This window comes from Hippichthys cyanospilos, chromosome 14, assembly GCF_059441005.1.
Source record: "Hippichthys cyanospilos isolate Australia breed blue-spotted pipefish chromosome 14, RoL_Hcya_1.0, whole genome shotgun sequence".
Classification (NCBI taxonomy): Eukaryota; Metazoa; Chordata; class Actinopteri; order Syngnathiformes; family Syngnathidae; genus Hippichthys; species Hippichthys cyanospilos.
The window spans coordinates 818,549-831,496 of record NC_142382.1 but is presented as its reverse complement, the minus strand read 5'-3'; positions in this window follow the sequence as shown (position 1 = coordinate 831,496).

Here is a 12,948-nt window from a genome sequence, read left to right as displayed (position 1 = left end):
GATGGTGCCCGCGAGAGGGAGCAACAGTCATGGGAGACTTCTGCGATGACGTCATGAAGTAAATCGAATGACACGCTTATAGTACATTTTCAATGTTTGTTTGTAAACTTCCCGGGCATTTCTTTGTTTGATTATTTAACTTTATTATATATGATATCATTCTCGTAAATTTCGATATTTTTGGACCGTAGTTGCGCTTCTAAGCGGAAGAAGCATTTGCCTAATGCCTTCTTATTTTCTTTCCATGCTAATCCTGAATGCATTTGACCCTGCAGGAGGTATCTGGGCATCCATACGAATGTGATAATCTGCCATTATTCACGTACATTATAAAACGAGTGAGCATTAATTCACAACACTGGGAGGCCCCAGATTAAAGTTCCATTAGAAAGTGCGCGTTTGTTCGCATGTGTGCGTGTGTGTGTGTGTGTGTGTCGTTCATTGTGAGGAAATACCATTTTTATTATTTTATTCATTTATGTTATTTTATTACTATATTTCTTTGAATGTAAGGAACATGTGATGAAGAAATATTTGGAAAGCTGCGTGTGAAAAGTTTGACATTTCATTCGTCGGATGACATCATTTCCAAAGTCATTTTTCATTTTCATTCCTAACTGAGTCAAAATATCCATTAGAAAAATAAATCATTCTTTAGTTTGTTTACCTTCTGGGCTACATATATACAGTAAAACTTCAAAATAACGCACAAAATAAAGTGAAAGAAATCCATCTCGCCATTTCACCCAGCTCCGTGGGGGCCGGGGGTAAGTAACTCACAGAACACGACATGTTCAACGGGGACAGTACAGATCTGAGTGCGGAGTGCCCCAAGGCTCTGTACCGGGCCCAAAGCTTTTTTTAAAAAATACATATACACATATATAAATGACCTACACTTGGTATCTAAAAAAACAACAACATTTATGGATGATACCACAGTCAAGTGAAAATCTTGTGATTCTGTGTATCAAAATATGAGCGGTATCGTCACTTGGTATCGGTGGATGGGACTTCTCAAGAGTTGTACTTGCGCTGGTATCAGTCTGAAAAAAAAAGTGATATCCAAAATCTCTAATTTCCTACATTTTGCTTTTGGAGGTTGCACTGCAGAAAAGGGATCATCATCATCTTCCTCATCATCATCGCGCTCATGATGAAGTGCGAAGCCGAGCCGAGAAGGCGACAAAGAGGAGGTCTCGCTCGGGTGACCCTCGGCGTGCCGAGCGTCAATCACGCCGCGCAGACGGGAAATGAAACGGCGGCTCGAAAAGACGAGGCCAGATAAGATGCCTCTCGCGCGCCATCTTTTGTCTTCTTCATTGTGCTCGCAGACATACTAAAGCCATATTAGACACGCTGGGCTTTTTTTAAATAGTTTCGGTCGCGTGAGCAAACTATCCGCCGTCCGCCTCGCCCCAAGTAAACGCGAGCCGTCGCTCCAAATGATTTGCTATTGATTTGATGATCATTTGTCACGCTTGAAAATGCGGCAGTGGACATTTCTGCTAGCAAAATAGCAAAAATAACTAAGTGGTCGTATTTAACGCCATCCGTGTGAAATTTCAGCTCCCTGCTTTCTTCTTTCAAAGCTTTCCTTTCGCTGTGAAATGCCTTTGTTGTAAAAAAATCAAAGGGTTTGAAAAAGCACCAAACAAGGGTTAAGTGTGCCATGTTGTCACCATCTGGGTGAAATTTCAGCTCCCTGCTGTCCTCTTGCAATGCAATTCCAAAAGCTAGGCCGTGCAACATCATTCTTTTGAATTCTGACATTCTGAGATCTGCAATAAAAATGTATGCTTACAATTCAACCGTACGTCGAGTGATTTTCTCTTAATTTGCAAAGAACAATGCACTGCTTCAAATTGTTCCAATTTCAGGTACCCCAGGGGTACTTGTGCCCCAAGAAAAAGAGCTGTTTTTCCATCAGAAAAATGGAATGTCCGCACAACACATCGTAGATGATTCAGACTTTTTACTTTGAGCGGATAGGTGGGTTTGGGCTGTATATGTGCCGCTGTTTTGGCTAGCAACAGGATTCAAATGTGACTAGCCATTGGGGAAGGGGGGGGGGGGGTCATCTTTCATTTCAGTGATAGTGGACTCACCATCAAAGACGAGGAGAAATGAATAGGCCCTTGAAAAGGATTTGCTCTCTCTTCTGGCTATTGAAGGCTAATTGAGGTTGTACAAATGAAAAAAAGGGCGGTTTGAGGATTTGGGTGGGGGCTGGGGGGCTGCCAAACCAGGGAGGGCTGCGATTGGTGGAGCTGGGGCATTGATGGAAGTTCTTCCTCCTCTGTGCTTCCCAAAATAACCCTCACATAAACACACAAATGCACGCAGACCGGTACAAACGCACACGCGCACACGCGCACATGCACACGCGCACAAGCACGCGCACACACGCACACACACACACACACACACACACACACACACACACACACACACACGCACACACAGCGCCTGGATCGGCCCACTCATGGCCGAGCGGGTATCCCAGCTGTGAGACGGCCTGTCAGAACTTCACACATACACGCATGCCACCTCCACAGCAAAGCAATGTCAAAACGTGCTCACATGAAAGACGGCTTTCATGGTTTTGCCGTCGTAGTCATGCCGCAAAAGGCACCGCAAGACATCCATCCGCTCGTACTCACCTCATTTACTTGCTCGTATGTTTCTTTAAGTACCTCAAAAATACTTGTTTTCCCGTACTTCCTTTTCGGGCTGTGACTCCGCTGTGACGTTTCAGAAACGTAATCCTGTTAACGAATCTCGGGTTATACTTTTCCTACCTCAAAAACAGCATCAAATTCCTGGGTCATTTTGACCCGGGTATTGCTTATTCATCGAGAAAATAGCAAAAGAATGTCCGAAGTGTGAATAATTCAGTTGCGTTTTTCAGGAATAGCAATAATGTCACCCGAAGTCCTGGCTAATCATACAAAAGTTTCAGAAACTTTTTTTATTTTATCATAAAGCCTGTTAACAAATCTTGTGATTAATCCCTCAGAAACAGCATTCATATTTCCTGGGTCACTTTGACCCGGGTTTTCCTTATCCAGCAAGAAAATTGCAAAAAACACAATAAATAAAAATCCACAACAAACAAAAAAAAGAGAAAATTATTCAAAAGCATTCCAACAAAGAAGGCGTTCAAAAAACGTATACAAATGCCATTTTGATCAATATTTTTCATCTTTATTGAAAAACTACATTCAACATTTACTTGTGAACACTGCATGCATGTCAAAAATGGCGGAAACATTTTCCAAGTGCGGCAAAGGGGCGCCTATGAATAAATGGTATTATCGGTCATAATTTTTCCACGGTGGCCCGAAATACAATGCAAAAGACATCAAAGTAAATGAATTGACAAAACAGCATCTTAATATAATCTATGATGCTTTCATCAATACACAACATTTGTATTTATTTAGTGCGATATGAACAATGGTGTCCTAGTTGGAGCTCTTCTTCTGCCCCCGCGTCCCCAGCGCCACGCTGGCCCTCGCCCCTCTGGTCCCCACCTGCAGAGGCGCCCCATGCAAAATTGATCACGCTGACATTTCCCAGTATTGCCGGCTAAGGTTGGCGCGGATCCGAAAGCCCCGACGTAATTCACAAACAACCGCAACGATAAATCGCTCATCTAACGATTGACGATTATTATTCATCTTCAAGCAAGCGGAAAGGAGAACTCATCATCTTGAAAAATAGGCTGACATGCAGTACTGCGCCATTTTGTATACGGAACACGCATTTCAGAAACGGAGTCATAATTTTGTGCGCGAGCCCGGGTCGGCGGATCTGACGGTGGGCGGTCTGCGCCACTGGAAGTCCTTCCAGCCGACTTGATTCGCCGCCTTTAAAAGGGGCTCGTCTCATTCTGTCGTAGCTATTTCCGGAACCCCTATATACCCTCATGTTTACCCGAGATTGAATGTCTGGGCTCTGTAAAGACGTAAAAATCCGTCTTTGGGATTAAAGGCCTTAAATCATACAATTCGCCCTTTTCAAAATGTCTGAAGCGCTCGGGATGTGTCAGTGCATCTCTATCAAATGTATCAAAATGGCGTTGAGCAGCGAGCTACCTTCTAGCCAGGCGTGATTTTACTTTGACTTTCTGCCACCAAATTGTCAAGATTTTTTCCACCCGTCGCGAATTAACGGCGGCTCGTGCTGTAAGATGTGACGTTAAAAATATCAGGAAATGCTTACAAGAACATCTGAAATGAAATTTGCCGGTGATTGCAGAAATCCCAAGGGTACTGTTACCAAAATTAAATTAGGAAAAAGGGCATCGCGAAAATGTCATCCGTAAATAACGATAATCTGACGTTACATAGTTTTTACTTTGACCGTACAGGTGGATTCGCTCCGTATATGTGCTGCTGTTTTGGGTAGCAACAGAGTTGAAACGAGAAAGGAATAGGTCTTGTTTACCTTTCATTTTCTGTTTCTCAACTGAATTGTAATCAAATTGTGTAGCTTACGGGCCGTAATCATCGCGGATCTGATGTGGGGTGCGCAGACTTTTGACGCACACTGTAACTGTACGGTACACGGACATGTAAACGCTTTGCCATCCGCAACCTATTGCAGCTGCGCCCAACGATGTCTTGATATCGCCATGGCCGATCGCCGCTTCCGGGCCCGGCGTGGGCGTCCGACTCAAAAGCGGAGAGGAGGCGGAGCTCCCGCCCGCCCGCCCGCCCGCTCGGCCGGCCGGCCGGCTGGCCGCTGTCCATACGCTAAGTGCTCTTCATCCTCCTCGTCCTCCTCCTCTCGCTGATTTTTAATGCGCCGGCGCTTGGAGAAATGTGATAACTGCTTTATGCATGCTCCGCATCTTTCAAATGTGCATTTGCCTCCACATCAGTGACACTTCAACAACCTCCCAAAAAAAAAAAAAATATATATATATATGTATATATATATATATATATATTCCCGGGGTTCCGGAAATATGTGTATATATACTGTGTAGCACAAGCACAGCAAAACTAACTATAGCTGTGTCCTAGTTAAGCAAAGCATGACCCCATTTCTGGGCAATTTAAAAAAAAAAAAACAGAATAGACTTTTCTTGGAGGACATGAAACAAGTTTGATATTAGCGTGGGCGCTGATTGCGTCTCTACGCACAATGGCGATAATGACGTTGAAGTGGGTGGCCGTGATGATGCCAATCGGATGTTGATGATGATGAATGCAAATGATGATTTGCGGCGTGCGCTACAGATGGGCTCTTGAGATGGGGTCTTGTTGATATATATATATATATATATATATATATATATATATATATATATATATATATATATATATATATATCGGTATTTTTAGACCCTCTTTGGGCCAAGAACTTTTTAAAAATTGGAGGTAAAGATTCATTTTGGGATTGAACGCATGAACTCTCCAAAAACCTAAAAATATGTCTTGAGGATTGAAGGAGTTCATCCGGAGAAACAGGTTCCACTGGAAAGTTGGTGATAAGGCACGGAAAAATATTCATGGGCTTGAGGAAGTACGCGATGGAGCCAAGGCCGCCAACGGAGGCCGGCGGAGCACCCGAGCGCTTGAAAGGGTCGTTTGAAGCCGGCAACGGCAGGACCGGATCAAAGCGGCGGCGCCCGCCGCACTTTGACATCATCGGCGTCCTCGCCGCCGCTTTGACGTCCGCGTCCGGCCTCTCGCGCCCGCCTTAAAAGCTACTTTAAATGCGCCGCTCGCAACAACAAAGGAACAAAAAGGGACAGATGTGCCGTTTGTTTCTTCTCGCCTTAAATGCTGTCATTGGCCTCTTTCGCGCAGAGATCCTGCAAAATTGCTGGAGATCACAAACGGAGAGGTGCAATTTAGCCGTCTGTGATTTGCTCACACGAATCCAGCGAAAGCAGGGTCCCGACGCGACTTTTGCCTCGATAGCTTGCTTTTCTCGGGTTCCGTGTGAAACTCCATTCCGCAAAGCCTTGATAATCATGTTGTGCTCATTTTCCGATTTCCTGGATTCAAAATATTTGGAATTTATTCGACATCAAGCAGTCCGTGCCTGTTCACGTGGAATCCAGCAAATCAGGATAGTGACACAAAAGTTGTGTTTTGCTGGGTTCAGTGCGAAAATCTGCGTTTCAGAAATGTAACAAACGGACCCATGATCAGCGGCATTTGCAGTCAACCTGGAACCCAGCTAAAGAGGATATTGACACAACTTTTGCTTGGTTCTGCGTAAAACTGTCTTTAGTGCCTTTCACACAGTTTCTGCAAAACTGTTATATCGGAGACACCGCAGTATGTTTGATATTAAGCTACCTGTGCCATTAGTTTCCTTCTCACACTTTCTGCAAATTTGTCTTTCATACAGAATGCAGAAAAACAGGATATTGACAGAAAAAAATGTGTTACGCTGGGTTCAGTGCGAAAATCTATGGTCTAGAAATCTCCCAGTAAATCCACAATCTGCGGCCTTTGCCTTTAGCGTGGAGCTCAGCTAAAGACATTTTGACACAATATTTGTGGGTTCTGTGTGAAATGTCAGTGCTCCTTTGCAGCCCCCGCAAAATTAGCATGTAACCAGATGTCATTAAAATCAGAAGTTGGATTTTTGTGAGGCAAAAATCAAAATAATCAGACTATTTCATCGCACAGTCCATCTGGTTTCCGTCGTTTTTTTTTTGCCACATTCTACTTCCTCCTCCCAAACTCCAACATGTGACATTTTGCAATGTAATTGACAGTCGCCACATCTTCCCAGAAGCGACCCCGCTCTCGTCGGAAAAGGTCACATCCACAGAGAGCGAGAAGCAGATGTGGAAGGGAGACAAAAATTACCCAAGTGCTTAGACAGCGATGCCACCTTTCATCAAGTCGCCAAAAGGAAGCGGGATGATAACGCTTGTTGGTGCTGTCGAGGAATCGAATGTAAACAACTGCTTCTGTTCGTTTGATTCATTTGTGTACAGTATTTTTGAAAAGCAAAAATAAATAATCTGGGAGTTTAACTTTTGCCTCAATTACATAATTCAGCTACTGTACATTTTGGACTATAATATGCTATTTTCTTCTCACGCCTCGAGCCAGCGGTTTACACAATATCTGCATTTTTTTTTACTATCCATCAGGGGGCAGTCTGCCAGTAAAAGAAGAAAGAAGAAGACGCTATGGAAGTATTCCTGTTTTTTTCCTCGCTGCTTGTAAATGCAATTAGGCGTGTTATTGTTGTGTTGATGCAGTATTTTAACAATCCACCTTTCATTTGAATTCATCTCTCCAAATCTCATTTTAAGTCTTTCAAGACCTCTCCTTTGACAATGATTGCAAACAATTTACACATCCAAGACAACACAAATGTACAGTCCCCAAAAAACATCACTTTTATTTCATAGCTTATGTTAAAAAAAACAAAACATAGTACAGCCTATAGATTTTTATTAACTTTTTCTCTCAAGTCACAAAGATCAACATTTTTTTTTTTGTACAAGCGTTTTACCTTTCGCCTACCTCGATTGTCTACAACAGCCAGTTACAGTCAAAATGCACGATGGACAAGTGGAGCAAAACATTAGTTACGTTTTTTTTTAAATATAAAGACGTTCCAAATAACAAGTCTGTCAAAAAACTTTCAAATCCTCAACTTACTCTGGCTGGAAAACACACGTCCATCAAGGGGCTAACTCTCAAGTGGCAAGAAGCAAAGTAGCATTTCTTCTCTATTAATAAAAGCTGTAGACAAGCTAGTGCGTAAAAAATCATGCTGCCCCCCGGAGGATTGGAGTGCCATGCCAAGGACTAGCTTGTTGAATGCAGTTGAGCAATACCATTCAAAAGAATCTATAAATGACAAACATGATTTTTAGATTCTTTCAATTTATTTGTTGTGTCTTAGAATACTGGAAAAAAAAAACATAGTACCATAGTTTACTGGGAATAAAACAAAGATCTCCAGTTTGGACCGTTACTAAAATTCCACAAGGTTTGTCGTAGCCTTTGAAGGCCTAGTCGGCACCCCATGCTCCCTAATGACACACTCTTCTATTGTATGTGTGTTGTGTCTAAGTGCTTTTCTATTGCGCGTCTCACGTGTCCACACGTGGACTAGTGAATCACCTTTACCGTGGAGGTTTAGGTTCTTTGATTGGTGACTTCAGTTTGAGGTCTGTGCCTTCCCTGAAGCCCCATCACCGGATCCAGTTTGGAGCTCACCTGGAATAACAACATTTCCTTTATTTCAGTCCCACAAAGTCATCAGTAGCTTGCGGTCAGTTTCCAAACAAGTCCTGGTCCCTCTTTACTGTTTCTTGATCTCTCTTTGAGCTTGGCCACAGACTGACGTTTGGCCTTGACTCAATATCAAGCCCACAGAATTTTTGATTTTGCCTCAATCCTAAAGTTGCGGTCTTATCTCAGGCTCAACTCTAAAAAAGCGTTTCACAAATCCCGAGCCCTTAAAGTCTCTGTCTCGACTTAGTGTCAACCTCTCAGTGTAGGTCTGGTCATGGTCTTGAATAGGTTTCAATTCCTCAACAACTGTTTTGGTCTTGCATTGGTCTCAAACGTTCAGTGTTTTGGTAGGGACTCAGATCCTCACTTCTCAGAATCTTTTTGTGACCTTGGTCACAGTCTCCCCCCTGATGTTTGGTCTTTACTGGATGTCAGTCCCAGACACCTTTTGACTCGGTCTTGATCCCAAAGTCATCGTCTTGTCTCCTGCTCAACTCTAAAAAAAGCTATTCACAAATCCCGAACCCTTAAAGTCTCGACTTGGTCTCGGCCTCCCTTTGTTGGTCTTTGTTTTCTAAAGTACCGATCAATTTTAAGTCACCCCCCATGAGGTTAGGATGAAGTCCTTCCTCACCAACCGCTTTGGTCTGGGCATCAGGTGAGCCGGGTTCCGGCGGCCACCGCAGCTCACCGCTTTCCACTTCCGGCCCGTCTGTCGGCTCCACCACGATGGAAGGGAGCCTCTTGGACAACTTTGGGTGCCTTTCATGGGACTCTGGGAATATCTGCAAGCTGATGTAAGGTTGACTGCAGGGTGCCGAAGTGGTGGTGGTAAGTGGGGGCAAGAACATGTGACAGCACGTGTGAGAGAAGAGCAATGCGGTAAAAATTGGATTAGCGAGTTGTGAAGCTGACCTACTCAGCTCAGCAAAAAACACATTTAAATATGTCTGTTCTGGAAGGATACTGTGTCCTGGTCGCCTCCGACTGCACCCGGCTCCAGAGAGTTCATTACCTCGGTCATCCTGCGCAAAGCAAGCGCCTCAAGAACATCAGTTTATAATACTTAGTCGGTTTTACCTGGGATCAGTGGCTAAGACGACACCAGTCCGGTAAAGTCTTTGCCTTGGTGTCGACTTAGTCCCAAACACCCAAAGTCTTGATTTTTGTCTGATTGATTTTTGCTCTCAAGCCATTTAAGTCTTGATCTTGACTTGGCCTCAAACCATCAAGGTATTCATCAAAGTCTTGGTCTTGAGAGTGAACAGATTCAAGTTTTGGTCTGGAGCTGGATTAAACCCCTCAAAGCTCTTTGCTTGGTCTCAATACTGCAATGTCTTGGTCTTGAATTGGTCTGGAGTCCTCAAAGTCCCACCCCTTTAATGTCAAATCTGTTTCGCCTCCGATGCCGCCATTTCTGCCTATAAGTGGCCAGAGTCGTGGGCTCAGAGAAATCGATATGTTTGATAAGAACAGAGAGTTTTCCGTTGGCGCATGTCTTGTGTTTGAATCTTTTTGAAGGTTGCGCTTCAGCCTTGCACTTATTCCAACACGCCGATGCCTGAATGCGGCTTTTATCCGTCTCTTAGTTACACAACGCACCTGTCTATCAGCGACCTTCTGAGGGCTTTAAACATGGCCGCTGGTGTCTCTATGGTTAGCTTTGACAAAAGCAAAGAGTCGGCGGGGGCTATAGCGACCTTCCGCAAAGCTCCAAAAAAAATGGCAGCCGCCGGCCCTTTGGTGGCAGCCGGCCAGGCTAGGACGGCTCGCTTTGTGGACTCCATCGCCATGGCGATGCCGGTCGGTACGGGACGGTCACCAGTCCCACGGTTCCGGAGAAGCGGGACAAAAATACATATTTTCATTCGGCCCATCAGGAAGATGCATTATTTAGAGTCCTGTAATAGTTGGAGAAATAATGAGCCCGTTCTTTAAAAACATATATGTTATTATTCAAATGAAGTGTTTTACATAAAATACTGTAAGAATGAAAACTGGTAAATTTGCATTATTTGATAAATGATTGGCTATGTTATTAATTAAAATTCATGATTGATTTTTTGTCATTAATTATCTTATTTAATTACTAATACATTAAAGACGAGCATGGATTTTTATTATATTTATTTATTTATTATTGTTTTTTTATTGTTGTATTATAATTACATTAATTGCATCCACTGAAACAGACATAAGCAGTAATGATGGAAATGAAGTATTGTTTTCGCATCTTTGACCTACCGTACACCACACGCTGTTTACTGTCAATTTTTTCGAGAAAATCTTCGGCCAGTGAGCACAAAATTGCCCCCCCCCCACGCTCCCGAGTCACCTGCACGTGGCGTCCAGCCTCCATTGGGCTGTCTTAACAAGTTATGTCACTTTTCATACAATCAGGCAGCTGCTGTTGCCATGGTTACCGAGAGATGAGATTCCTGTGATGATTTGAGTGAGTGGAGCACTTTGCTTGAGGCCCACGGCTGACTTGGGGCTTTTTCGCGTCCGTCGGCAGAGGACACCATGCCGTTTGGCGCGCGGCACAAAGCAGCTCCTATCCCTCATAAAAGGCCCGTATTGTAATGCGTGCTCTCGGCCGTGGAGGTACGGGGCTCTGCACATGACGCCAGCGTCGCGGAAGCTACTTCACGGGTGTTAACATTTCTATGGCAAGCGTTGTTTCAGCCATGTGTTTTCATGCGTGTTCACGGGGGACGGGGAAAATCCTCAAATTATCGACGCTATCAATTCAAGGGGGCGCGTTGTATACGGATGCTAAAAGGTAGCGGCAAAGCCCCCATTTCATTTCAAAGTTGTATTTTTACAACTTTGCCAGCCTAAAGTCATTGATTTGATAATTATTGATTATGTCTCACAAAAATGTACACAGATTAAATTGATTGAATCAGTCCTATAACTGAATTACAAGTGCTATTCATTTCAAATAGATGCAAATGAGTTCTTATTCATGCTAAACCTTTGCCTATGCTAACATGTAGAAAAGGGAAATACCTGACATAACCCAAAATGCTAACGAGCAAAATGCTAGACATTGTATAACATGCTAGCATACACTAAACAGCATGCTAACATTAGCTAGCACGCTAGCCACAGTCACAAGTTGTTGGATCAACAAACTCACTATGAGTGACACTCGTGCCAAAGCACAGCTGTATCAAACATAAAAAACACATACATTGTTTTGCAAAGGATTCACTATACACAATACAGCAAGAAGTTGCTTCATGTTCCGACTCATTTTTTCTTAATTTGAAAGAAAAATGTAAACCGTTCATTTACATTTGCTGATACGGTTGCTCATACCCCAATTTGAGGAGCGCTGACCTGAATAACGCACTGACAGCACACATGGTCAAACCAAAATGTGCACGAGCATTTCACAGAACGCTACGATGTCACATTGGGGCATTTACAAGTTTGCTGAGAGGATGGCCGTACGTGTTGCCATGAGAGCCACGAGACTCGACCGACAAGAGCGCCGCTGGCAGAAAATTAGCTCCAAACGAGCACAACAAGATGCGGGCTGCTGCAATCAGCCGACTTCAATACGCAATCGCAATTTCCACTTGTTAATATGATCTCAAAAGGATCAAATACCAAAGAATAATAGGGAAATTATTTTGTGACGTCCAAAATTTGTTGTCGACAATTCAAGCATTTTCCAAGGAGGCAGTTTATTTTGAATATTCATAACTTGCCACCAATACAAACGGATATAAAATACAAAGAAGTTCTTACTAAGCGTTAGAGGATGTCAAAATATAGTTCCTATTCTCACAGACACCATGCAGCTTTGTGGTCTTTCAATGTCATTTCCTGTTCCCTTTTTCTTATGGTGCCACATAAATGTTCATACTGTGTGATAGATGATGAATAATTGAGCTTCTTCACAACAGGTAGCCTTCTTGCTTACTGACGCTATGAATAGATTACGAATACTGTAGAGTGCATGGCTGTATAAAAAGACACCCACACTTGCACACACACACTCATACAGCACCCAATGTGTCAAGTGTCCAACATTTCCAATGTGAAAGTTTCAACAATTAATATTGCATGTTTGGGTCGCTTTATTTGTTAAAATATACATTGGAGTGTTCCTTTGTTTGCTTAGTTTTACAAATAATAATAAAAAACAACTCCATACCTTTCTGTTGGTTTAGATTAAGAAGCTCTTCATCACACTGCTGCTGCCGCTGCTGGTGATGATGATGCGGATGCTGATGAAGATGCGGACTGTTGTGGGCGAGAGGCGGCAGTCTCCCGGTCAAGTTGCCCAGCAAAGTGTTGGACGCATGCGCAGTTGGGAACGCCAATGCAACTCAGACGACCGTCGTAAATATGACACTTTCAGTCCATAGAGCTCCTAACTCGACTGGGTCATTCCAATTTTCCACCCAACACTCTTTAAATAAAATAATAGCTTGTTTTGAGCTAGACCACCACGTGAAACTAACACGTGCGAAACTAAGAAGGTGGGTTAGTTTACGTTTTCGCCGCGTTTACGAGGTGTACTTGAAATCAGCACTGTTCAGGCGCGCACTGGATGATTTCGGCGTCTTCAAAATACTGTAGTCGTTCTCCAAATCCGTTTGTCAGGTAAATGTTGCCAAAAATCTCCCCAAATCTGAATTATTCCTCGGATAAATAGTTTCCTATGTATTTTCAAGCAAAGTTAAGAAGTGGTGTAAGTTGCTCT